Raw genomic sequence first — 25,143 nt, forward strand, 5'->3', positions numbered from 1 at the left:
AGAACATGTAAAGGATATCACGACCCGCAGTAAAAGAGCGCAGTCCACTAATGAACAATAGCCTGCCCTGCCCTTTCATATACAGTTCCTCTTTATTATCAGACCAGACCAGCCTGTTACTATTGTGGACTACCAAATACTTGTCAGAGTGCTCTACCTCTACACCCATGAATAGTAAAAGGCGTAGAGGCTCTTTGGTGCAGTGAAAGTCCATAATCAATTCCTTCGTTTTGCTGATGTTAAGCTGCAGACTGTTCTTTCTGCACCAAGAAACTAATTTCTCCACCTGACTGCTGCACTTCTCCCCTTCTCACCCCCTTAAGAGAAAGTACAAAAACAAAAGAAAAGGATTGGCATTCGAAGGCAAAAAGCAAAATTCAGTGGCAGTGCTTCACAGTTTACTGTCAATACAAAGTTAAACAATTCCATGGAGATTTTTTAAAAGCGATTAAAAACAGGACTTACCGGGCCGCAGCCTTATGGCAATTGCAACAGACACAGACGCATTCATAAAGCAAGAGTGAGTCACAGGCAGAAGAGGACATGACTCACAAACAAGAAAAGCCACAGAAAGCCGAAAAAGCAAATTTAAACGTACTGAACACTCACATCATTAGAATTAAATGATGTTCGCTTTTTTTTTTTTGTTCTTAAATTTCACCTTATACAATTTCTTGTATTAGGAATTTGTTAGTTTTCGCATACCCCTCGGGGTAAGAGCGCAGGGTCAGCCATTGTACAGCGCCCCTGGTGCAATTACAGGTTAAGAGTCTTGCTCAAGGGCCTACCAGAGTAACAACAACAACAACATTTATTTATATAGCACATTTTCATACAAACAATGTAGCTCAAAGTGCTTAGGATCTCTTTTGGCAGTGACAGGAATTCAAACCGGCAACCTTCTGGATACCAGCACAGATCCTTAGCCTCAGAACCACCACTCTGCCCCATAATAATTTTTTTTGCATTTACATAGCACTTTTCTCACTACTCAAAGCGCTCAGCAATTGCAGATTAAGGGCCCAATAGAGCAGAGTCCCTTTTTGGCATTTTATGGGATTCAAACCAGCAACCTTCCGATTGCCAGTGCAGGTCCCTACCTCAGAGCCACCACTCCGCCGATTCGACTCCAACCAAAGGGCAACATTAAGAAGGTAGAGAACCATCAAAACAATCGACACAACAGGTACAACATCGACATTAACTTTAATACCTGTGATGGGCTGGTGTCCCCTCCAGGACTGTTTCCTTCCATGTGCCCTGTCCTGCCAGGATAGGCTTCAGGCTCCCAAAGCTCCCTGTGAAACGGGGTTCATGGCGAACTGCGTTTTTTAAATAAACTTGCCAACCCGCGGCATAGCATACACCGCTTAATTATGTATTGATGGGTGAACACTTCCTGAAAGACACAGTTGTCCAAATGGGGTGGGTTTGAGGATACGACTGTAAGGGAACTCTGGAGAAAGCAACATACAATTGTCCGTGACTGAAAACTGGAGGACTGCCGCCGCGCCCTCACCTTCCAGAGCAAGGGACGGGGCTGGACGGTAGTCGTGCGCAGAGGGCGGAAATGGGGTGAGATGGGAAGCACGCCCAGTGAGCACGCCCTTTCCTCCCCCTCCGCCTATCTGGAGAGAGGGCAGGGAAGCGGGCCCGAGAGGTTTTCGTTCCTAACAGTCCAACGACGTGTCGACACAACTGGTAACGATATTTCCGTAGGTTCACCTACGGAAGCCTTGTTACGACATTTACATCCTCTAGACAGGCAAGTTTGATCGTCCGACGCTCATTCTGCCCCCTCCACCCCGCCATTTTAGTCTGCCGATTTCTTAGTCATCTCTTAGCCATCATTCAGTACGTACTGCCTGCTCATGTGCCCGCCCCCAACTCCTCACCTGAATTGCTTTCGTCTGTGTACAATCCACATGCACTTGTGAGTCACATTGACTGTTCATTTTCCAAACACTGCCTCAGTCGGTTTCGTCTCTGCTACAGTCCAAATGCACCTATAAGACACGTTGACTTTTCATTGTTCTTTTTGTCCAGGACGGGTGAGGTTTCTGGTGTTGAGTCTAATTAAGCCAAAGGCTCCACACCTGGTGGTGCCCTTCCGTCAATTCCTTTCAGTTTCAGCTTTGCAACCATACTCCTCATGGGACCCAAAGACTTTGGTTACCCGGTTGGCTCCCGGTGGGTCATGGGAATAACGCCGCCGGATCGCCAGTCGGTTTGTGATTGACTTCGAACCTCCGACTTTCGTTCTTGATTAATGGAAACATTCTTGACAAATGCTTTCGCTCTCACGCAAATTGTTGGTGTGCGGGGCTCTGTCATGCGTGTGCCATGAAGACGAAAGCGACTTACACTGTGTTTGGTGAGTTGTTGCGTCCGGGCACATGAGCAGGCAGTGTGAATGCCTGGAGAGCGAGGGTGGACGCGGGCAGGGAAATAAAGGATCATGGTATGAAATTGTGTAGACAAACGTTTTCCGTGTTCCTGCAGGACCATCTAAGAAGAAGCATGTTTGTCGCGGATGCGAATCGCTGTATGCAGCATGTAAAACAGTTTGCGATGGTGGACACGGTCGTGCGTCGTAACCGAAAAGAAAAATGAAAAGTCATTTTGGCTTTTGTGGCTCAGAGGTGCATGTGGACTGTAGCAGAGACGAACGCGACTGACGTCGTGTTTTGTGAGTTGTTGCGTCTGAGTTGGTGGGCGTGGCTCTGTGAGTTGTCGTCGTATCCCATGGTCTTAGATTTGGTGGGCGTGGCTCTGTCTTTCATGCTCCATGGGTGTCTTACTTGCGCTGGCGGCTGCTTAGTGAATTATATATATAGATTATCAGGTCCTGGAGTGTGCAGGCTCTGATCGGGCGCAGGTGTGAGCGAGGTATGCAAACATGCAGCACTCTGGGTGGATTGGGGTTCTTGGCTGATCATGTACTCATGTGCAAATGTGAGCGTATCAGTCAGGTGCTTCATTCACACCACAGAGTGTGCACAGTACTATACCTGCACCCAACTGCCTAGTATAAAAGAAGCCTGCCCGGCAGAGACTGAGAGGACAGGAAAAAAGAGAGACGGAGGTTAGAGATAATAATAATAATAATAAGCCTCTGAGCCACAAAAGCCAAAATGACTTTTCATTTTTCTTTTCGGTTACGACGCACGACCGTGTCCACCATCGCAAACTGTTTTACACGCTGCATACAGCGATTCGCATCCGCGACAAACATGCTTCTTCTTAGATGGTCCTGCAGGAACACGGAAAACGTTTGTCTACACAATTTCATACCATGCTCCTTTATTTCCCGGCCCACGTCCACCCTTGCTCTCCAGGCATTCACACTGCCTGCTCATGTGCCCGGACGCAACAACTCACCAAACACAGTGTAAGTCGCTTTCGTCTTCATGGCACACGCACGACAGAGCCCCGCCCACCAACAATTTGCGTGAGAGCGAAAGCATTTGTCAAGAATGTTTCCATTAATCAAGAACGAAAGTCGGAGGTTCGAAGTCAATCACATACCGTCGTAGTTCCGTCCATAAATGATGCCGACTGGCGATCCGGCGGCGTTATTCCCATGACCCACCGGGAGCCAACCGGGTAACCAAAGTCTTTGGGTCCCATGAGGAGTATGGTTGCAAAGCTGAAACTGAAAGGAATTGACGGAAGGGCACCACCAGGTGTGGAGCCATTGGCTTAATTAGACTCAACACGGGAAACCTCACCCGTCCTGGACAAAAAGAACAATGAAAACTCAACGTGTCTTATAGGTGCATGTGGACTGTAGCAGAGACGAACGCGACTGACGCCTTGTTTTGTGAGTTGTTGCGTCTGAGTTGGTGGGCGTGGCTCTGTGAGTTGTCGTCGTATCCCATGGTCTTAGATTTGGTGGGCGTGGCTCTGTCTTGCGTGCTCCATGGGTGTCTTACTTGCACTGGCGGCTGCTTAGTGAATTATATATATAGATTATCAGGTCCTGGAGTGTGCAGGCTCCGATCGGGCGCAGGTGTGAGCGAGGTATGCAAACATGCAGCACTCTGGGTGGATTGGGGTTCTTGGCTGATCATGTACTCATGTGCAAATGTGAGCGTATCAGTCAGGTGCTTCATTCACACCACAGAGTGCGCACAGTACTATACCTGCACCCAACTGCCTAGTATAAAAGAAGCCTGCCCGGCAGAGACTGAGAGGACAGGAAAAAAGAGAGACGGAGGTTAGAGATAATCATAATAATAATAAATTTTATTTATATTGCACTTTATATTTTAGCAATCCCAAAGTGCTACAGATGGTAGAAAGAAGGCATAATTGGAAGAAGAGCCGCTGTCATAAGGAATGAAGGCATGCACCCATGATGAGTCCCATGAAAGCAGCGGACGGCAGCCACTCAAGAGGGGACTGAGTGTCATTCCTGGTGAGCGATCTGAGAAGAAGGAATGACTGATTGCTCCAGGAGGGCTTCCTCGTAAAGCCGAGGAGTGGCAGGGGAAATCGGAGGAGTGAAGCTTAGTGCTGCACCCTGCTGGGCGGCTGTGACGGCAGTTAAAAGGTTGGCTGTGCTTGTCGGTAGGATGTCCTTCCATCGGGGGTAAGTGGAGGAGACTTCAGTTCTAAGAAGAACGCTTGCGAGTTTTTGTTTTTTTTGTTTAATAGAACGGTTTCCTGCTGTGTGCTTTAACCTAATTTTTATTGGAATATACTTATTTGGGTTTTAACCTTCACATTCACTGGTTTTATTGGATTCTTTATGAAAGATCACTTTTGCACTGCACGCTTTGGACTTTGTTTTTAATAAAAGCACTTGACACTTCTGCACCAACCCCTTGCAGAATGTCCATGTCCTCATTTGCCCGGCTCATCTTGGTACATGACTATCGATGGTTATGGGTTCAAGAGAATCCCGGATGGACCAGGGAACATGGAGCCAATCTAAACCATCGCGCCCCCAAGTTGAATAAGCGGGCTGCTATGCAGGGGTGTGTGTTGTTAATTCATTACAGCTAAAAGGACAGGCTCACCATTGGGACACACTCTGGACCACTTGGAGATCGCAACAAGGGAGAAATTTAAAACAAAACTGAGTGCCATTATGAACAATGCTACACATCCTCACTCTGACACACCAACACTGAGGACTTTCAGCCAATTAATTATTCAGTAAAAGTGTGTCAGGAAACACTATGGGGGGGTTTGGGGCTCCTGTATACCAAAAGCAATATAGCGCCACACTGGAACTGGGGCTGCTCTCTTCTTTCTTTTTTGTCATTGTGATGTGTGTTCAGACCATAGTGTGCGTGTGTATATTATATAAAAAAAGAGAGAGACAGAGAGATTTATCTATCTATAATGTATTTATTTATCTAACATACTTCTAATAAAGTTCTATCTAGTAATCTAAAACCAACACCTACCAATACTATAAAAAGGCAAAGAAAATGTATAATTGTTTTGTTGCCATTTTGTCTTTGAAGTACATCTTTTGCCACTGACCCAAGTCAATATATGGAAGCAAATGCTCCCTGTTGGACACACAAGGGGTCACTCCTTGCATTTCCCTTTCTTTAACAGATTCAGGAATACAAGAATAGTCTCACTGTTATGGCAAAATGTCACCTATAGCTGCAGACACCTTAGTTTTAATCAACTGGAAGTTGTAGTTTGGTCCAAATGTGTGACAAATTTCTCATAATGGAAAACATGAATACATGTAAATGTTAGGAGTGGTCCATGGTGCTGTGCTGATTTAAAATAAATTATCACACTTGTAAAGATGCAGGTGTATGCGAGTGCGTTTCGCGCCGCAGTTAACATGGGGTGCATGCTGATCGTGCCTCACACATGTGCACAGGAGGGTGGATTAGTTAGGCGTCTCATTGGGGCCACGGAGAGGGCGGCTCCTCGCACCTGCAACCAATTAGGAAGGAAAGTTTAAAGGTGCCTGCAGGGGAACAAAGTGGGAGAGGGGACAGGTGAGAAAGAATGGGAGCGGAGGTTAAAGGCTGGAGAGAAGGGCAGGAACGAGAGAGAGAGGGAGCGCAGGTGTAAAAAGGGAAGAAGCAGGCAGATGGGAATGTGAGCCCCAGGGGTGAGCAGTGTGGCCAGCGCTCAAGGGGGCTGAAAGCTGCTCCTGCTGAGCTTGGGAACAGGAGTGACACAAGTACTCCAGAGGGACTCCCCCCACAAGGCCAAAGGAGTGGAGGCTTGGCGGCCCCCCTCGTGGATCACCATGGGATGGATGGCGGGGACATAAGCCAAAACTGAAGGTTGTCTGTGCCTGTTGGTTGACGTCTCTCCGCGCTTCAAGGTCCGAACAGGATAAGCCGGAGAAACGTCTGTTGTAAAGGGATGCACCTGGGCTTGAGATTTTAGAAGACTGCTTCCTGCTGTTTTTCCACCTTGTTTTAATGGATATTCATTGGGATTCATTTTAACCTCCACTGTCAGAGACCTTTTATGGATTATTTTATTTATTTGATGAAGATTTTTGAGCACTGCACTTTTGAACACTTTTTGCATGACTTTATTATAATAAAAGCACTTTACATCTTTTTTTGCACCTTCCCCTTGCCTTACAGTATGTGGTGTCCTTATTTGCTTGGCTCATCCCTTGGAAATGTTATCGGCAGGTGGCGGGTTCAAAAGGCTCCCGGAGGGAACCGGAAGCGTGGAACCAATCCGCACCGTCACAATACACCAGGCCACAACCTCCAGATTAGATATGATTTGTGTCATGCATGCACGTCAGAGAGTCTCCCTCCGAGTTCTTCCCAATTATGTGCTACCACCCCGAGAGGGGGCACTGCCGCTAACTGCCTTGTCTTCTTCTTCCACCACAGTGCAAAGAAACAGCCCAGTGAGGGAAACTGCCTCCACCCCTTCCTAGCTCATAAAAGCAAGACCGCCCAGAAGGTGGCGTCACTTCTGGTTCAAGCAACCTAAGGAGAAGAGATCCACAGCCTGTTCATAATCTCCTGATGTATTGTAACTGAACTTTCCCGAGTGTTAAGGGGCTGCCTTATTGTTTCTCTTTTTGAATGCCATTGTGTGCTGTTTTTGTTATTCTTTTCTAGCAAACAGGGACAGCCAGGTTGGCACCACAAAATCTTATTACTACATTAGCCTACCATTCACCTGGGCGAACACACGATCTTCTTCTTCTATAATACGCTACCGTGGCTGTTCGTTTGTCTGTCCAGGATTTTAAATCACCTGTAGCTCGCAAACCGTTTCACCTATTGACTTGAAATTTGGTACACATATACTATGTGACGTTCACTCTACGCTTTCGGGGTGATGATTTTATTACTCTTTTTATTTTACTGTAGAATCAACTCTCTGCAGCGCGCAGTAGGGCGGCCGGGCGGCGCATGCATATGGGCGCCGTTCTCATTCCCTACCACCTTTGCTAATCGTTCTTAAGGCTGATTGAAGACTTAAGTGCCAGCTTAAGTGAAAAATTAAAAAGAAAACGTACTAAGTAATTGCAACACAAAAGCTAACTTAATCAGTTTTAACTTGAAAAAATGCCGACGAAAGAAGAGAAGCAGCGGGCCACTAGGGTGGAGAAAAGAAGAGCTGGTCAGCAGCAAGGCCATCAACCTCTGAGCAAACGAATGATAAACGTACAGAGAAAGAGGATGAAAACTAGGAATGATCAAGTCAAGTGTATTCACTGCACGTTATCGTGCAGTGCGCCGTTACTGGTCAAGAAATAATTGCTGATATTTAGTTCTTCCAAGGCCATAAATTCAACTGGTTTGACGTCTCTCTAAACCGTAAAATGGATCAAGAGAGTTTGACAATAATACAGCGGATTCAAAAAGCATTTGGATCCTTCATTTCTTGCATTTTTTGGTATGTTACAGCATTTTGTCAAACTCATTTAAATTCATTTTTTCATTCGTCAAGCAACATTCAAAACCCCAGAACGACAAAGTGAATCAGGCTATTAGGAATTTTTTGGAATTTTTTTTTTTTTATTCATTTTCCACCGCTTATCCAAAACTGGGTCACAGGAGCAACAGTCTCAGCAGTGAGGCCTATACATCCTTTTCCCTAGCCACACTTGCCAACTCATACTGTGGGATCCCAAGGAATTCCAAGGCTACCTGGGAGATATAATCATCCCAGTGGGCCTGGGATCTTCCCTGGGGTCTCTTCCCAGCTGGCCATGCCCATAAAACCTCCACACAGAGGTGCCTGGGAGACATCCATATCAGATACACGAACCACCTCAACTGACTTCTCTTGATGTGGAGGGTCAGCAGCTCTACTCCAAGTCTCTCCCAGGTAGGGCTGGGCGGTATGACCAAAATTCTATATAACGGTATTTTTCAAAATTATACCAGTTTAACTGTATTTTTTTCCCCATGCATGAGTGGATGTTAACCACATTTTCCACTGCAATTACTGCAGTAGACTGGCTAAGAATAACCTATTCCACTGTCATGAGAATTGTACATGGTACAAAAAAACATTTTAATGTGCACACACGTATTAATACAGGTTGGCATGGCCCCATAAAGTGATAGTTTTCAAGGGGGTGGCACTAATGAAGAGAAGGAATCGCATTGCATTACAGTTGCAGTCAAAATATAGAACCATTTTATTGAACAAATTTTGCAAACAACTTAAACTATAATTTTGACAACACATTTTTAACTATCCAAAGAGGCATTCAGACTTAGTAAAATATCCAGAGGCGTTTGTCAAAAGTTGGATTGCACTGAACACGTCTTAGAAAAAGGAATAAGGAGTAAATATTTTTGTAAACCAACTACATTTTCTGTTAATGTTACCAATCTCTGCCCACTGACACGTTAGCTATATGGATTGTAATGGCGATTGTAATTATCTCGATCCACCGCTTGCTTTGTTTTGTTGTAGGCAGTCCTCTAGCAAATGCGTCTACAAGTAACGTCTGACTCGAGTGTCCTCTAGCTTTTTCAGTTTTATCTGAGGACGTGGAGGGTGACAATCTTAGTTCCATACATTCGTGGTACTCCAAAGCATGTTTGCAGCTAAGGTGGTGCAGCCAATTGCTCGTGTTACCGCCTCCGGCGACAACTTTAGCTCAACAGCATTTGCAGTAATAAGTCGTTTGGTCCACATCTGACCTTTTCAAACCAAAATCTCCAGACAACAGACGTGGCTCCTTTTTTTGGCAAAAGTTCTTCTGTGTCATCATGTTCAACTTTATCGTCTGCTACAGCTTCAGAATGTTCTTTGTTCATTTTCACCGCTCAATACCTCCACTAACGCATGTACTCCGTTGCATGAGTGTTTTGCGGTGTAGCAGTGAAAAAAGTCCCCCCTTAAACAGTTTCCCGCTGCGCCACGTTCCGAACGTTGTTTAGGCTATTTAAACCGGTATTACGGTACAGTCATCCCTCACCTATCGCGGGGGTTACGTTCCAGAGCCCCCCGGTGATACGTGAAAATCCGCAAAGTACCGACCTATATTTATTTTATTATTTACACATATTTTAAGGCTTTATAAACCCTTCCCACACTCTTATAAACCTTTCTCACTCTCTTGTTAACCTTTCCCACACTCTTATAAACACTTCCTATGCTCTTAAACACTTTCTACATTCTTAAACACCGCAGACCAACACTGCACACTGCAAGCAGCGATCAGACGTCGATGTGTCTGCACTCGCTTTGTGAAGGGGGGCAGCTGAACTCACGCTGAGCAGAAATGGACTTTGTACTGCTTCTGCCAAAATGCCTGCATATCGCTCTGCGCGTTCGGAAGGAGGAGGAGGAGTGGGGGTGTGTGAGGGCTGAACGCACGTTCGCTCAAACCCCCCTCCCCGGAGGCGCAGTACGCTCCTGCCACTTTGCATTGTCAAGGGGGTGGGGAGCTGAATGAACGCTAAGGAGAAGTGCTGGCTTTGTGCTGCTTGTCGCTCTGCGTGTCAATAATTTAAAAGCCTATACAGCACCTATTTTCCTGTCTCACTGTCTTGTCTTGCGTGAAGTTAAAATGTTTTATAATAGTGAGATGTTACTCATATCCTTAGCCCGACATCCACATATCATATATGTTAACAAAGTGTGTTTTATAAGTTTACATGTGTTTAAAGCATGTGGGATGGGTATTTTAAGGCTTAAACTATAAAAATGTTTATTTATATGGTGTTTCAATATCGCGGATTTTCTCCTGTTGCTGATGGGTCTGGAACGTAACTTCCGCGATAGGCGGGCAATCACTTGTATTTAAAAACCCGCGAAGTCGTGAATCCGCGAAAAGTGAACCAAGAAGTAGCGAGGGATTACTGTATAAGAAAAATCCATAACAAAAATAAAAAACGGTTTTCAGTATGAACCGGTATACGTCCCAGCACTACTCCCAGGTGTCTGAGTTTCTCTCCCTGTCATTAAGGGAGAGCCCAACTGCCCAGCAGAGAAAGATCACTTCGGCCGCTTGTACCCATGATCTCATTCTTTTGGTCAAAAATCTTACGATCTTAGATGAACATAAGGATGTAAAGTTGTGGCCAAAACTTTTCAGAATGGTGCAAGTGTTGGTTTTCACAAAGTTTGCCGCTTCAGTGTTTTGAGATCTTTTTGTCAGATGTTTCTATGGTACACTGAAGTAGAATTACAAGCATTTCAGAAGTTTCAAAGGCTTTTATGGACAATGACATGTAGTTTATGAACAGAGTACATCCTTGCAATGTTGACCCTTCTTTCTTTTTCAAGACTTCTGCAATTCACCCTGGCAGGCTGTCAATCAACTTCTGGGCCCAATCCTGACTGATCAATGCTTGGAGTTTGTCAGAATTGGTGGGTTTTTGTTTGTCCACCCGCCTCTTGAGGATTGACCACATGTTCTCAATGGGGAGTTTCCTGGCCATGGACCCAAAAAATTTTGATGTTTTGTTTCCCGAGCCACTTAGTTCTCACTTTTGCCTTATGGCCCGGTGTTCCATCATACTGGAAAAGGCAATGATGGTCAATAAACTGTTCTTGGATGGTTGGGAGAAGTTGCTCTTGGAGGATGTTTTGGTCCCATTCTTTATTCATGGCTGTGTTCTTAGGCCAAATTGTGAGTGAGCCCACTGGCTCGGCTGGCATGAATGGTCTCAGGATGCTTTACTGTTGGCCTGACACAGGACTGATGGTAGTGCCGCTCACCTTTTCTATTCTCAGGATGCCCCAAAAGGGGATTCATCAGAGAAAATGACTTTTCCCCAGCAGTCCAATCCCAGAATATCCGTCTGTTCCTGATGTTTTTCTTGGCTTCTTTGCTGCCCTTCTTGACACCCACCAGGCAATCCTCCAAAAGTCTTCACCTCACTGTATGTGCAGATGCACTCTCACCTGTCTGCTGCCATTCCTGAGCAAGCTCTGCACTGGTAATGGCCCCCGATCCCGAGCCATGAAAAAAGAATGGGACCAAAACATCCTCCGAGAGCAACTTCTCCCAACCATCCAACAACAGTTTGGTGACCAGCAATGCCTTTTCCAGCACGATGGATTACCGGGCAATAAAGTAAAACTAAGTGGCTCGGGGAACAAAACATCGAAATTTGGGGTCCATGGCCAGGAAACTCCCCATTGAGAACTTGTGGTCAAGTTCTCAAGAGGCGTGTGGACAAACAAAAACCCACCAATTCTGACAAACTCCAAGAATGGGCAGCTGCCATCAGTCAGGATTGGGCCCAGAAGTTGATTGCCAAGGTTTGCAAAGGTCTTGAAAAAGAAAGAAGGGCCAACGCTGTAAGTATTGACTCTGCGCATAAACTTCATGTCATTATCAATAAAAGCCTTTGAAACTTATGAAATGCTTGGAATTCTACTTCAGTACACCATAAAAACATCTGACAAAAAGATCTAAAAACACTGAAGCAGCAAACTTTATGAAAATTAATATTTGTGCCATTCTCAAAATCTTTGGTCGCGACTGTACATGTCTTTCTGGTGGCATCAGCGTCGTCTGTATCTAAGCGCTCATCTCTGAAAGCCAATGTAAGTTGCTTGTAAGCTCACCAGATCACACGGGAAAGCAGCACTTCATTATGACTCAGGAAAAAATTCTTAATATACTATCAGCAGGGCAGAAGGAGGAGGGTCTCTGCTGGTATGAGAATTTTATAACCAACTTATACAGCTGAACCTTAAACAATGGAAGCTGGCAGAAGTCCACTAAACCACATCTGCTGGGTTTGCCATGGAATGTATAGATGTTCAAGTTCAAAAAATTTGGTAAACATTTTATATAAGGAATTAATAATTGACTCTCCTTTCAACAAAAAAGATAACAGTGGTCTGTCTTTCATTTCCTAGGAACATCTGAGTACTGCGGTGTTTTCTGAACAAAGATTCTTAGTGAAGCAGTATTTAGTTGTATGAAATTAAATCAAATGTGAAAAACTGGCTGTGCACAAATGTGGGTCCCCTTGCCATTTTCCTGATTTGAATGCCTGTCACTGCTCAATGCTGATTACTTACAACACCAAATTGTTTGGATGAGCTCGTTAAGCCTTGAACTTCATAGACCGGTGTTTCCAGTCATGAGATATACAGTGGTGTGAAAAACTATTTGCCCCCTTCCTGATTTCTTATTCTTTTGCATGTTTGTCACACAAAATGTTTCTGATCATCAAACACATTTAACCATTAGTCAAATATAACACAAGTAAACACAAAATGCAGTTTTTAAATTATGGTGTTTATTATTTAGGGAGAAAAAAAATCCAAACCTACATGGCCCTGTGTGAAAAAGTAATTGCCCCCTTGTTAAAAAATAACCTAACTGTGGTGTATCACACCTGAGTTCAATTTCCGTAGCCACCCCCAGGCCTGATTACTGCCACACCTGTTTCAATCAAGAAATCACTTAAATAGGAGCTGCCTGACACAGAGAAGTAGACCAAAAGCACCTCAAAAGCTAGACATCATGCCAAGATCCAAAGAAATTCAGGAACAAATGAGAACAGAAGTAATTGAGATCTATCAGTCTGGTAAAGGTTATAAAGCCATTTCTAAAGCTTTGGGACTCCAGCGAACCACAGTGAGAGCCATTATCCACAAATGGCAAAAACATGGAACAGTGGTGAACCTTCCTAGGAGTGGCCGGCCAACCAAAATTACCCCAAGAGCGCAGAGACAACTCATCCGAGAGGTCACAAAAGACCCCAGGACAACGTCTAAAGAACTGCAGGCCTCACTTGCCTCAATTAAGGTCAGTGTTCACGACTCCACCATAAGAAAGAGACTGGGCAAAAACGGCCTGCATGGCAGATTTCCAAGACGCAAACCACTGTTAAGCAAAAAGAACATTAGGGCTCGTCTCAATTTTGCTAAGAAACATCTCAATGATTGCCAAGACTTTTGGGAAAATACCTTGTGGACAGATGAGTCAAAAGTTGAACTTTTTGGAAGGCAAATGTCCCGTTACATCTGGCGTAAAAGGAACACAGCATTTCAGAAAAAGAACATCATACCAACAGTAAAATATGGTGGTGGTAGTGTGATGGTCTGGGGTTGTTTTGCTGCTTCAGGACCTGGAAGGCTTGCTGTGATAGATGGAACCATGAATTCTACTGTCTACCAAAAAATCCTGAAGGAGAATGTCCGGCCATCTGTTCGTCAACTCAAGCTGAAGCGATCTTGGGTGCTGCAACAGGACAATGACCCAAAACACACCAGCAAATCCACCTCTGAATGGCTGAAGAAAAACAAAATGAAGACTTTGGAGTGGCCTAGTCAAAGTCCTGACCTGAATCCAATTGAGATGCTATGGCATGACCTTAAAAAGGCAGTTCATGCCAGAAAAACCTCAAATAAAGCTGAATTACATCAATTTTGCAAAGATGAGTGGGCCAAAATTCCTCCAGAGCGCTGTAAAAGACTCATTGCAAGTTATCGCAAACGCTTGATTGCAGTTATTGCTACTAAGGGTGGCCCAACCAGTTATTAGGTTCAGGGGGCAATTACTTTTTCACACAGGGCCATGTAGGTTTTGATTTTTTTTCTCCCTAAATAATAAAAACCATCATTTAAAAACTGCATTTTGTGTTTACTTGTGTTATATTTGACTAGGGCGGCACGGTGGCGCAGTGGGTAGCGCTGCTGCCTCGCAGTTGGGAGACCTTGGGACCCGGGTTCGCTTCCCGGGTCCGCCCTGCGTGGAGTTTGCATGTTCTCCCCGTGTCTGCGTGGGTTTCCTCCGGGCGCTCCGGTTTCCTCCCACAGTCCAAAGACATGCAGGTTAGGTGGTTTGGCGATTCTAAATTGGCCCTAGTGTGTGCTTGGTGTGTGGGTGTGTTTGTGTGTGTCCTGCGGTGGGTTGGCACCCTGCCCAGGATTGGTTCCCTGCCTTGTGCCCTGTGTTGGCTGGGATTGGCTCCAGCAGACCCCCGTGACCCTGTGTTCGGATTCAGCGGGTTGGAAAATGGATGGATGGATGGATGGATATATTTGACTAATGGTTAAATGTGTTTGATGATCAGAAACATTTTGTGTGACAAACATGCAAAAGAATAAGAAATCAGGAAGGGGGCAAATAGTTTTTCACACCACTGTAAAGGTATTTAAGGTGGTCAATTACAAGTTGTGCTTCCTTCCCTTTGACTCTCCTCTGAAGAGTGACAGACAGCATGGGATCCTCAAAGCAACTCTCCAAAGATCTGAAAACAAAGATTGTTCAGTCTCCTGGTTTAGGGGAAGGCTACAAAAAGTCATCTCAGAGGTTTAAACTGTCAGTGTCAACTGTAAGGAATGGAATCAGGAAATGGAAGGCCACAGGCACAGTTGCTGTTAAACCCAGCAGGTCTGGCAGGCCAAGAAAAATACAGGAGCGGCATATGAGCAGGATTGTGAGAATGGTTACAGACAACCCACAGATCACCTCCAAAGACCTGCAAGAACATCTGGCTGCAGATGGTGTATCTGTACATCGTTCTACAATTCAGCACAATTTGAACAAAGAACATCTGTATGGCAGGGTGATGAGAAAGAAGCCCTTTCTGCACTCACGCCACCAACAGAGTCGCTTGTTGTATGCCAATGCTCATTTAGACAAGCCAGATTCATTTTGGAACAAAGTGCTTTGGACTGATGAGACAAAAATGGAGTTATTTGGTCATCACAAACAGCTATTCGCATGGTGGAAGAAGAACACCTCATTCCAAGAAAAACACCTGCTATCTATTGTCAAATTTGGTGGAGGTTTCATCATGCTGTGGGGATGTGTGGCTAGTTCAGGGACTGGGGTCCTTGTTAAAGTCGAAGGTTGAGTGAATTCAACCCAATATCAACAAATTCTTCAGGATAATGTTCAAGTATAAGTCACAAAGTTGAAGTTACGCAGGGGTTGGATATTCCAACAAGACAATGACCCAAAACACAGTTGAAAATCTACAAAGGCATTCATGCGGAGGGAGAAATACAATGTTCTGGAATGGCCGTCACAGTCCCCTGACTTGAATGTCATCAAAAATCTATGGGATGATTTGAAGCAGGCTGTCCATCAAATTGAACTGAACTGGAGAGATTTTGTACGAAGAATGGTCAACAATAGCTCCATCCAGAATCCAGACACTCATCAAAGGCTATAGGAGGACAGCGTCTAGAGGCTGTTAGATTTACAAAAGGAGGCTCAACTAAGTATTGATGTCATATCTCTGTTGGGGTGCCCACATTTATGCACCTGTCTAATTTTGTTATGATGCATATTGCATATTTTCCGTTAATCTAATAAACTTAATGTCACTGCTGAAATCCTACTGTTTTCTTAAGGCATGTCAGATATTAAAAGGAAGTTGCTACTTTGAAAGCTCAGCGAATGATAAGCAAAAATCTAAAGAATTAAGAGGGGCTTCCAAACTTTTTCATATGACTGTAAAACATAAGAAAATGATTATAGGCTTCATGCTGGTTTTTCAAATTTATGGCAGCTGATGTTGACGCTCACCTCTTTTTTTTTTTTGCACAGTTTAAAGACGTTGACAAAACACAACAGTACTTGCGGATGTGTAAAAAAAAAAAAAACAGGTTTTGTTGAGAATTTTGATCCAGGAAAAAGCCTAGGCCTGAAACAACTTTAAAAAGGACACAATTTATTTTGTTAGAGAGGCCTCTTGCCTTCCTCTCCTTCTTACTTGCTTTGTTTTGAGTTTCTGCGAGTCGAGTTGTGAGACACGGTCATCATGCGCTCAGAGGAAGCAAGCAGGCAAACTTTGTTTTGAGAAATGAAGGAGCCAAGCTTCTTACTGACAGAAGACCAAACAAACTGCATGCAAGGCTTTTGCCTGTGTGAGTAAAGGGCAAGCTCTTAAGCTAGCGTATAAAACATACAAGGAATTAAATGGCATTTAGAAGCATTAGAGCTCAGCAATACCTGAGGCAATAAAAGTAAAACACATGTATTATGATATTAGTTAGTTTGAACACTATAGGGGCTTAAGAGTTGATTATTGAAAGCTAGGGGACTTTTTTCCTGAACATGTGCCATGACATAAACAGTAGCCTGGCCTCTGTTGGACCACCGGGCAGCTGTGTGCCATTTGCCATTACTTAACAGTGCTGCTGTCTGCTTTCATTGGCTTTTACAGTTAAATGAAAACACACAAGCCAATATTATTTCCAGCTTTACTTATTCAATGCAATTTATAACATCCAAGTGAAAGATATCACAGCTACAGTTCAGAAGAATGATAAAAAAAATCAAAAACAAGAAATCCTGAGATTAATAAAGGACCCCCCCCCCCCCCCCCCCTCTAAACTCAATCAGGTGTCAGTGCCCACCATTTCCATTGTGGTTATTGGTTTCCTTCCACCTGTGATCAGTTGTAATGAGTGTGATTAGTGACACTGTTCCTGAAACATTCATTCCCTTGCTTGGTAGTGTAACTGACCGCAAACAACTGACTATGGGTGGCAGGTCACTTTCAAAAGATCTCAGGGGTAGAGTTGTGGACAGACATAAGGCAGGAGATGGAGACAAAAAAATCTCAAAGGCTTCATCAATCCCAAGGAGCTCAGTAAAGTCCATCATAACGAAGTGGCGAGTGTCTGGTACTACTAGGATCCTCCAAACTGGATGGAAGAGCAAGGAGGAAACTGGTAAGAGAGGCTACCAGGAGGACAATGGCCACTTTGAAGGAGTTACAGGATTTGATGGCAAAGAGTGATCATTGTGTGCAGGTGACAACAATTTGACAAGCGCTCCACAGTTGTGGCTTGTTCAGGAGGGTTGCAAGGAAAAAGCCACTTCTGAAGAAAGGCCACATTAAGGCTCATTTGAGCTTTGCCAGAATGCACCTTGAAGATTCTGATGCCAAGTGGAAAAAGGTCTTATGGTCAGATGAATCCAAAATCAAACTATTTGGCCTCAATACCAAAACAGTTCAGCAATGCAGCTCACCATTCACAACACACCATACCTACAGTAAAGCATGGAAGTGGCAGCATCCTGTTGTGGGGGGGTTTCACTGCCGCAGGGCCTCGTTAGGATAGAAGGAAATATGGATGAGGCAAAATTCCGTCAAATTCTTAAGGAAAACCTGCTACCCTCTGCCAGAAAGTTGAAGATGGGCAGAATGTTCACCTTTCAACACGACAACGACCCGAAGCACACAGCAAAATTGACCTCGCAGTGGCTGAAGGAGAGAAAAGTGATTGTCCTGGTGTGGCCAGTCAGAGCCCAGACCTAAATCACACTGAAAATCTGTGGAAAGGTCTGAAGATAGCAAACCACCAATGCTCACCATCTAATGTGACCAAACTTGAACAGTTAAACTGGAAAGAAGAGTGGGGGGCAAATATTACTAATCTAGGTGTGCAAAGCTGATAAGAGAAGAATCCCACCAGACTCAAGGCTGTCATTAAAGCAAAAGGGGGGGTCAACAAAATGACATTGACATTGGGGGGGGGGGTGATCCTTTATTCATCTCAGTAGGTTTTTTTTTTTTAATTTTTTTTATCATTTTTCTGAACTGTAGCTGTGATATCTTTCACTTGGATGTCATCGGTTGCATTGAGTAAGTAAAGCTGGGAAGAAATATTGGTTTGTGTGTGTTTTCATTTAAGACTGTAAAGCAAATAAAATGTGAATACAGTGGTACCTCGGTATACGTCCACTTTGGAATAAGTCCAACTTGGTACAAATCCTGTTTGGACGTGAAACATTTTGCTTTGTATACGACCTTTGTTTGGAATACGACTCGCATGCTAGAAGACCGTGTGCTACCCTTGTTTACCTCTCTCGAGACAACGCCAAGACTGCCTGTGGTATAGCGGGTCCGTGGCTTCAAAAAAAAAAAAAAAAAAAGGGCCAGGTTTTAAATCCGTTAACGCAGTGTCGTTCTCCGTGGGCGTGATTGTTCTCAATTGCTTCATTGGCTTCCAGCGGCGTGTGATTAAGGCGCTGTGCCCACGGAGGTGCGGGTGGATGTATATATACGGGTCGGCACCAGGAAGGGGGGGATACAGTGGTGTGATAAACTATTTCCTGATTCCATTCCTTACAGTTGACACTGACAGTTTAAACCTCTGAGATGACTTTTTGTAGCCTTCCCCTAAACCAGGAGACTGAACAATCTTTGTTTTCAGATCTTTGGAGAGTTGCTTTGAGGATCCCATGCTGTCTGTCACTCTTCAGAGGAGAGTCAAAGGGAAGGAAGCACAACTTGTAATTGACCACCTTAAATACCTTTACAGTGGTGTGAAAAACTATTTGCCCCCTTCCTGATTTCTTATTCTTTTGCATGTTTGTCATACAAAATGTTTCTGATCATCAAACATATTTAACCATTAGTCAAATATAACACAAGTAAACACAAAATGCAGTTTGTAAATGGTGGTTTTTATTATTTAGGGAGAAAAAAAAATCCAAACCTACATGGCCCTGTGTGAAAAAGTAATTGCCCCCTGAACCTAATAACTGGTTGGGCCACCCTTAGCAGCAATAACTGCAATCAAGCGTTTGCGATAACTTGCAATGAGTCTTTTACAGCGCTCTGGAGGAATTTTGGCCCACTCATCTTTGCAAAATTGTTGTAATTCAGCTTTATTTGAGGGTTTTCTAGCATGAACCGCCTTTTTAAGGTCATGCCATAGCATCTCAATTGGATTCAGGTCAGGACTTTGACTAGGCCACTCCAAAGTCTTCATTTTGTTTTTCTTCAGCCATTCAGAGGTGGATTTGCTGGTGTGTTTTGGGTCATTGTCCTGTTGCAGCACCCAAGATCGTTTCAGCTTGAGTTGACGAACAGATTGCTGGACATTCTCCTTCAGGATTTTTTGGTAGACAGTAGAATTCATGGTTCCATCTATCACAGCAAGCCTTCCAGGTCCTGAAGCAGCAAAACAACCCCAGACCATCACACTACCACCACCATATTTTACTGTTGGTATGATGTTCTTTTTCTGAAATGCTGTGTTCCTTTTACACCAGATGTAACGGGACATTTGCCTTCCAAAAAGTTCAACTTTTGTCTCATCAGTCCACAAGGTATTTTCCCAAAAGTCTTGGCAATCATTGAGATGTTTCTTAGCAAAATTGAGACGAGCCCTAATGTTCTTTTTGCTTAACAGTGGTTTGCGTCTTGGACATCTGCCATGCAGGCCGTTTTTGCCCAGTCTCTTTCTTATGGTGGAGTCGTGAACACTGACCTTAATTGAGGCAAGTGAGGCCTGCAGTTCTTTAGACGTTGTCCTGGGGTCTTTTCTGACCTCTCGGATGAGTCGTCTCTGCGCTCTTGGGGTAATTTTGGTCGGCTGGCCACTCCTGGGAAGGTTCACCACTGTTCCATGTTTTTGCCATTTGTGGATAATGGCTCTCACTGTGGTTCGCTGGAGTCCCAAAGCTTTAGAAATGGCTTTATAACCTTTACCAGACTGATAGATCTCAATTACTTCTGTTCTCATTTGTTCCTGAATTTCTTTGGATCTTGGCATGATGTCTAGCTTTTGAGGTGCTTTTGGTCTACTTCTCTGTGTCAGGCAGCTCCTATTTAAGTGATTTCTTGATTGAAACAGGTGTGGCAGTAATCAGGCCTGGGGGTGGCTACGGAAATTGAACTCAGGTGTGATACACCACAGTTAGGTTATTTTTTAACAAGGGGGCAATTACTTTTTCACACAGGGCCATGTAGGTTTGGATTTTTTTTCTCCCTAAATAATAAACACCATCATTTAGAAACTGCATTTTGTGTTTACTTGTGTTATATTTGACTAATGGTTAAATGTGTTTGATGATCAGAAACATTTTGTGTGACAAACATGCAAAAGAATAATAAATCAGGAAGGGGGGGAAAGGCCAAGCAAAATGACACCTTTTATTGGCTAACTAGAAAGATTACAATATGCAAGCTTTCGAGGCAACTCAGGCCCCTTCTTCAGGCAAGATGTAAAGGGGAAGGGGGCAAATAGTTTTTCACACCACTGTAAATGGATCGAGGAAAAGAGGAAGATAAAGGAGGTTAAAGGATGAGAAAGAGCAGTCTTAGCGGGCACTCGACTCTTCTCAGCAAGGTAAAGTGAGGTTAAATTTTCATTTATTTCATCTAATTGCTTTTGTATTTATGTATTTTAGTATTAAGCAGTGTTTAAATTATTTTATACAACCCCATCAATGTATAATATGCCAATAACAATAGGATTTTTTTTCATGGGAATGGATTAATCATTTTCCCTTTATTTCTTATAGAAAAAATTTGTTTGGTATAAGTCCAAGGATCTGGAACGGATTAAGAACGTATACTGTATTTCAAACAGGGGGATTCTTTTCTATACCCACTGTATATTAGCACGCATGTATGTTTTACAGTAGCATTTAAGTTTATATGGCAATATTTCTTTAAACAGCTTAGTGATAATAATAGTAAGATATAGTAGCACATATGAGTGAGCTTAAAGAAGCAATTGTTAAAGGCTTGTCTTTTTCCTCTTCTGTCAAGCGTGAAGCGCCATGTCACACCTTGGCCCTTATCAGGGAAGCTGTGCGCTGCCCGCTCACTGCCACAGTTGCCTGTTATGTTAGCCTTACAGGATGCTAGTGTAACAAGTAATCAGTTATTGAATTATTAATTAGGCAGTCCAGTTTTCATACATGGGCCTTCTGATTGCAACTGAATTGTTAAGAACTGATTAACAACTGAAAGGCCATCGATTCTAACAGCTCAGGATTAGGCCGTAAGAATGAAGGGAGGGGTATTCAGGTGATAATTATCGCCAGACGGCAAATATGCCCTGCCAGCAAAAATATTGTTATGGGAAGGTTTATTGGGAAGAAGAATGTTATGGGGATGTCTTGAGGGGCAAGAATATTGTTAGGAGAAGATCTGGAACATCAGGTGATTGTTATGGGTAGAGGTGCGGAGTGGGGACAAAGTCATGGGAAACTCTATACAGTAGATGTTGGGAAACTAGTTTGGAAAGGGGGGCATTTGGAGATAAGAATTGTAATACATTCAGGGCTCATTTCATGAACTGAGACAGGCTTTATGTGCTCTGCTCTGTTTTCTATGCTGTACAATAAAGTCTTAAATTCTGACTGTCTTTCTGAAGACTCTGCTTGTTTTATGTAAAGATTTCTCCACAACAGTTTCTGCCTTCAGACGGTTGTGGCGAGCGCCCTCTTCTACGCGGTGGTGTGCTGGGGAGGCAGCATAAAGAAGAGGGACGCCTCACGCCTGGACAAACTGGTGAAGAAGGCAGGCTCTATTGTAGGCACGGAGCTGGACAGTTTGACATCTGTGGCGGAGCAACGAGCGCTGAGCAGACTCCTGTCAATCATGGAGAATCCACTGCATCCACTGAACAGGATCTTCTCCAGACAGAGGAGCAGCTTCAGTGACAGACTGCTGTCACCATCCTGCTTCACTGACAGACTGAGGAGATCGTTCCTCCCCCATACTATGTGACTCTTCAATTCCACCCGGGGGGGTTAAACATTAACATTATACAAAGTTACTGTCTGTCTGTCTACCTGCATTATTATCACTCTTTAATTTTATATTGTTCTTTATCAGTATGCTGCTGCTGAAGTATGTGAATTTCCCCTTGGGATTAATAAAGTATCTATCTATTGTGATATGTGGCCGGCCGTTCATCCCGGCCAATACCCCAAGGCCGCCAGGTGGAGCCCTCCCTGCAGCATGGAGGTGCCCCGATTGCCAGCAGGGAATTCTGGATAATGCAGTTTTTATCCCCAACCCTGCTGGATGCCGTGGGGGCCGTTAGGGGACGCTGCAGGGAGGAACAAGGATTATTTGCCCTACGCCCCGGAAGTACATCCAAGTCACATGGGTAGGAGGAATGACATGCTTCCGGGGTGAAGAAGAGAGGATTTTTATCTAACCCGGAAGTGTTCCTAGTCACGTGGACAGAGAGGGCGAAACACTTCCGGGTCAAGGACTATAAAAGGACTGTGGGAAATCCCAGATGTGGAGCTGAGCTGGGTGGAAGGGTGGCAACGCGTCTGGGAGTGGAGGATTGTTTATTGTGGTGATTCATTATTGGATTTATTATATGAGTATTGTGGAGTATAGGTGCTTTGTGCACTTTATTAGTGTCCGAATAAATAATTATTGGACTTTTGCCTGGTGTCTGAAGAGTAGTCTGAGGGTTCAAGGGGTCGAGAGGACCACAAACTGTCACACTATCTACAGTGCATCTGGAAAGTATTCACAGCACATCACTTTTTCCACATTTTCTTATGTTACAGCCTTATTCCAAAATGGATTAAATTCATTTTTTTCCTCAGAATTCTACACACAACACCCCATAATGACAACGTGAAAAAAGTTTACTTGAGGTTTTTGCAAATTTATTAAAAATAAAGAAATTGATAAAGCACATGTACATAAGTATTCACAGCCTTTGCCATGAAGCTCAAAATTGAGCTCAGGTGCATCCTGTTTCCCCTGATCATCCTTGAGATGTTTCTGCAGCTTCATTGGAGTCCACCTGTGGTAAATTCAGTTGACTGGACATGATTTGGAAAGGCACACACCTGTCTATAGAAGGTCCCACAGTTGACAGTTCATGTCAGAGCACAAACCAAGCATGAAGTCAAAGGAATTGTCTGTAGGCACAAATCTGAGGAAAGTTACAGAAACATTTCTGCTGCTTTGAAGGTCCCAATGAGCACAGTGGCCTCCATCATACCTAAGTGGAAGAAGTACGAAACCACCAGGACTCTTCCTAGAGCTGGCTGGCCATCTAAACTGAGCGATCGGGGGAGAAGGGCCTTAGTCAGGGAGGTGACCAAGAACCCGATTGTCACTCTGTCAGAGCTCCAGAGGTCCTCTGTGAAGAGAGGAGAACCTTCCAGAAGGACAACCATCTCTGCAGCAATCCACCAATCAGGCCTGTATGGTAGAGTGGCCAGACGGAAGCCACTCCTTAGTAAAAGGCACATGGCAGCCTGCCTGGAGTTTGCCAAAAGGCACCTGAAGGACTCTCAGACCATGAGAAAGAAAATTCTCTGGTCTGATGAGACAAAGATTGAACTCTTTGGTATGAATGCCAGGCGTCACGTTTGGAGGAAACCAGGCACCGCTCATCACCAGGCCAATACCATCCCTACAGTGAAGCATGGTGGTGGCAGCATCATGCTGTGGGGAACTGGGAGACTAGTCAGGATAAAGGGAAAGACGACTGATAGATAGATAGATAGATAGATAGATAGATAGATAGATAGATAGATAGATAGATAGATAGATAGATACTTTATTATATACTGCAGCAATGTACAGACACATCCTGGATGAAAACCAGCTCCAAATTCCAAACACATCAAAGTAACTGGGGGTGAGGTGCACTGTGAAGTCCCAATAGCATCAAAGCATTAAGGGGGGGTCACCCATTAAACCCCAATTGTGTCAAGGCAATTAGGGGTGATTGCCCCCAATCATTTCGCAGGAGTCCCCTGCGAAATCCCAATTACAAAGAAGAAATGAGTGGTCGGTCGGGTTCCCCCATGAAATTCCAAACATATCGAAGTAACTGGGGGTGGGAAGTGCACCTTGAAGTCTAAATAGCATCAAAGCATTAAGAGGGAAGGCATCCATTAAATCTCTATCGCATCACAGTAAGGGCCCCCCGATCACATCAAGGCGATTACGGGTAGCGGGGTCCTTTGTGAAATTCAGATTACATAGAAGAAATAAAGGGGGGGGGGGGGGGGGGAGCTGCATCGTCAAGTTCCCATCTTTGAAGCTTCATTTCGTTTGGTCTACAAAATGGCTGTATTTCCACAATGTCAATGTCTATTTATATAGCACATTTAAAACAACATGCCAAAGTGCTTTACAATAAAAGAAGAAAAAAAAACATACAATAAATAGCATAAACAGAAATAAAATAAACGAACATAAATAAATAATAAATTGAAGTAAGATTACATCATCACAATGAGGAAACCATCATTACTGCAATACAAAGTGTCAGATGAGCTGGGGGGCAGTGATTTGGAAAAATAGAGGAAAGCTAACATTTACATTCCAAAATGCTGCTACCACACGGTTTTCAAATTTGTGCTTTTCCTATATTGTTAGATCATGCTCTCGAGGGGCTTCAGTACCAGCTGCTGGGGAGCCTATAAAAATGTCAAGCCGGTCACAGATAGCGTGGTCACAACCTGATCTGCCATAAAAAGCGACGTTGAAAGCAATAAGTCATTGGGGTCGGTGCCAAGCAACCATCAGCGTGGCGCTACACGACTTTATCTCCTATTAATTCGTTGTGTATGGCATGGAAATATTTATGGAGCTAGTGAATGGCTGCTTCAATGCGCGTGGCTTTCTGATTTCTATATAAATACGTATATTTAAACTTTCTGGCTGCACCACTGCTCTCCTGCTAAATGCGTTCGTCTGCGCTGCTTTGGCTCGCCGTCCTCAGCTACTTGACAGCTCGTTTCTATCTTCCCTTTTAAAATGAAGACGTTTCATTCAGGATTTCACTAAAACGATCCAAGTATTTTCCAGAATGTACGCTATCTGAATAAATCAAAGAATACTTTAAATAAGGCAGAAAACACTGATGACATGCGTGTATGTAAAAAAAAAAAAAAGACCGGTATTTTGCAGAGATACTGGGCCGCGGCAACACAATGCCAGCCGCCCCTGATGCGCACCATCAACAGAACTCGCTTTTCACGGGGAGAACTGCATAAAT

The 25,143-nt window shown here is 44.0% G+C and overlaps 1 protein-coding gene across 1 annotated transcript in view; it reads right to left on the minus strand.

Annotated features, from left to right (window-relative positions):
- mtmr9 (myotubularin related protein 9) overlaps nucleotides 1–25,143 on the minus strand; it is a 122,649-nt gene that overhangs the window by 97,145 nt on the left and 361 nt on the right. The window lies entirely within an intron of this gene.

This window comes from Erpetoichthys calabaricus, chromosome 3, assembly GCF_900747795.2.
Source record: "Erpetoichthys calabaricus chromosome 3, fErpCal1.3, whole genome shotgun sequence".
NCBI classification, from domain to species: Eukaryota; Metazoa; Chordata; class Cladistia; order Polypteriformes; family Polypteridae; genus Erpetoichthys; species Erpetoichthys calabaricus.